The sequence below is a fragment of the Phalaenopsis equestris genome, unplaced genomic scaffold, assembly GCF_001263595.1.
Source record: "Phalaenopsis equestris unplaced genomic scaffold, ASM126359v1 Scaffold000792, whole genome shotgun sequence".
NCBI lineage: Eukaryota > Viridiplantae > Streptophyta > Magnoliopsida > Asparagales > Orchidaceae > Phalaenopsis > Phalaenopsis equestris.
The window spans coordinates 34,974-38,277 of NW_018165232.1; positions in this window are offsets into that span (position 1 = coordinate 34,974).

Here is a 3,304-nt window from a genome sequence, read left to right on the forward strand (position 1 = left end):
AGAGCGTCGCCTAGGCACCGTGATTGCAGCACCTAGGCACTGCTTATTCGAGCATCCAATGCTTAGGTGCCCAAAAGGGCGGTGCCTATGCACTGGTTGAACTAATTGGTGCCTTGGCACAAGAGACTGTGGCACCAAGGCGCCAGTCTGCTACATAGCCCAGTTTGCCATTTTTTGCAATTTTCATTCCCGAACGATTTTGAAATCATCATAGAACATGTCAATCATACTCTAACAACATCCTAAAGATAAATCAGGTCACTTATCCTCCTTCTCATCACATCTTGCTCCTCTTTTCACATCCTCCAACGGAATCCTTTTCTATTGACAGTAGGATGTTTTCATACACATTTTTGCATGAAGAATATAGCTCCAAATGATCAACTAGATAACTAGTGAATCAAATTGGATTATATTTTGTCAATGCTGAAGTGCTACTCTGCTAATTGAAGTATTCATCTCGATCTGTACAATAAAGGAAATCATCCACCAACTCCTCTAGTCACTGAGAAATAGAGGCCCTTGTGATAAAAGAATGGGGTCAGAGATAGGTAATAAGGAATTGAGAAGGATCTATCTCATGTCTAATCACAAGATATCTCATGTAAAACTCTATGTTTGGTTCAGAACTAGGTTTTAGATAACGCAGTTGCTCCTCTACATTATCAGAAGAAGCACCAGAGTCAGACACAATGTGAAGACTAAGGATTTGTTTCCCTCAAATCACATACTCCTAATCAAAGCAAATTAATCACAACACAACCAAAAATACAAATAACAAACTCTCAACACAACAACAAACATGAACACAAACAACAAACTTGGGTTACCTCCCAGGAAGCACTTAGTTTAACATTCTCAGCCCGACGAATCTTGATATTTACTTAGGTTGACCCAACATTAAGACATCATTAACCATGGGTCTTTCACCACCCAAGTAGGGTTTAAGTCTCTGCCCATTCACCATAAACACTTACCACTCTTAGGATCTTTAATATCAATTGCACCAAAAGGATAAACTTTTTCCACAATTAGGGTCCTGACCACCTGAAATTAAGTTTTCTAAGAAATAATTTCAATCGTGTATTATATAAAAACACCTCTCGTTCAGACTCAAAATCTTTCCAAAGAATCCTTTGATCGTGCCATTTTTTCATTTTCTCTTTATAATTTTTTTTTGCATTTACATAAGATTCTTGCCTAATCTCATCGAGTACATTTAACTATAACAACTCTTTCTCACTAGCTTCTTTCATATTATAAGTAAACTCCTTAGCAGCCCAATAAGCTTTATGTTTTAATTCCACTGGTGAGAAGCTTTGTCAAATATGAGTCTGTATAAAGACATTTCTATATGTGTTATACAAGCAGTCTTATAGACCCACAGTGCATCATCTAATCTTAAAGCCAATCCTTCCTGCTAGGATTGTCATTTTTCTCTAAAATCCTTTTAATTTCTTTGTTAGATACTTCTGTTAAACCACTTGTCTTGGGATGATATGTTGTGGCAATTCTATGATTTATACCATATTTTGTAACTAATGCCTCATTTTTTTTAAAAGTGGGATCACTATAGGCATACCAAATATACTAAAGATATTCTTCTTTAAAAATTTTGCTACATTTTGAGCATCATAATTTAGTAAAGTCACTGCCTCCATCCACTTTAAGACATAGTCCACAACTATAAGAATATATAAATTCTCTAACGAAGGAACAAAAGGGTATATTGAAGTCTAAACTCCAAACATAAAAAAATTCAATTTCTGAAGTAAAATTTAAGGACATTTCATCTCGCTTAGAAATATTGCTTACTCTATGGCATGTACCACAAGTTTTAATATATTCATTCACATCCCTAAATAGAGTAGGCCAATAAAATTCAGATTGTAAAATTTTAGCAGTAGTTCTATATATTCCAAAATATCTCCCAAATTTAGAATCATAACATTTTCTAAAAACTTAAAGGGTTTCTTCAATAGGTATACATCTCCAAAGCAGTTGATTCTTGCCTTTTTTATAAAGGTAAGGGTCATCCCAAAAGTAATGTACGGCGTCATGGATGAATTTTTTTCGTTGATGGTATGTTAGACCATAAAACAAAATATCACTAACTATATAATTTACTATGTCAACATAGCAAATAGTTTCTCATCAAGAAAATTTTCATTAATCTTCTCTTCATAAACACATGAATTCCCCTGATCTAGCCTAGATAAATGATCAGCTATTTAATTTTCTGTACCTTTCTCGTCTACAACTTTGAAATCAATTTCTTGCATTAATAGGACACATCTAAAAATCTTGGTTTGACATCTTTTTTTGAAATCAGATATCTAATTGCAGAATGATTTTGTGAACAGTACATTAGTTCCAATCAAATATGGCTTAAATTTATCAAATGCATATACTACAGCCAGAAGCTCTTTCTCAGTTATGGTATAATTAATTTGTGCTTCATAAGAGACTATTTGGCCATGTATATAGCTCTAAACATCTTATCGTGTTAATGTCTTAAAACTGCCTCAATAGTGTAGTCACTTACATCACACATCAGCCTAAATGATCTCCCCTAATCAGGTTAAATAATTATAGGATCTGTGACTAATTTCCCTTTCAAAATATTAAAAACATTTAGGCATTCATGATCAAAATTAAAAATAACATCGTTTTCTAAAAATTGACATAAGGGTTTAGTAATTTTAGAAAATTCCTTAATATATCGCTTATAAAATCTACCATGTCCTGAAAAACTACTAACTTCCCAACAGTAATAGTTGGCAGAAGTTTTTCAATAACCTGAATTTTTGCTGGATCAACTTCCATTCCTCTTTCAAAACTTTTGTGTCCCAACACAATTTTTTCAGAAACCATGATTCGACATTTTCTCTAATTGAATAATAAATTAGTCTCTTCACAACATCTTAACACCTTGGCCAAACGCAAAAAAACATCCATAAAAAATAATACTCCCTTCTCAGTTAGGTCACAAAAAATTGACATCATGCACCATTAAAATGTAGCATATGCATTACATAACCTAAAAGACATTCTTTGAAAAGCAAAAGTTTTATACAGACTTATGAATGTTATCTTATCCCGATCCTCAGTAGCTATAGGGGTCTAATGACACCAAGAATATCCGTCTAGAAAGCAGAAATATGGATGACCAACTAGTCTATCCAACATTTGATTTAGAAAAAGTAAAAAAAAATGGTATTTCCTGGTGGCAGGATTTAATTTTCTATAATAAGTACATATACGTCATATAGTGACATGTCAAGTAGGGATCAATTCATTATGT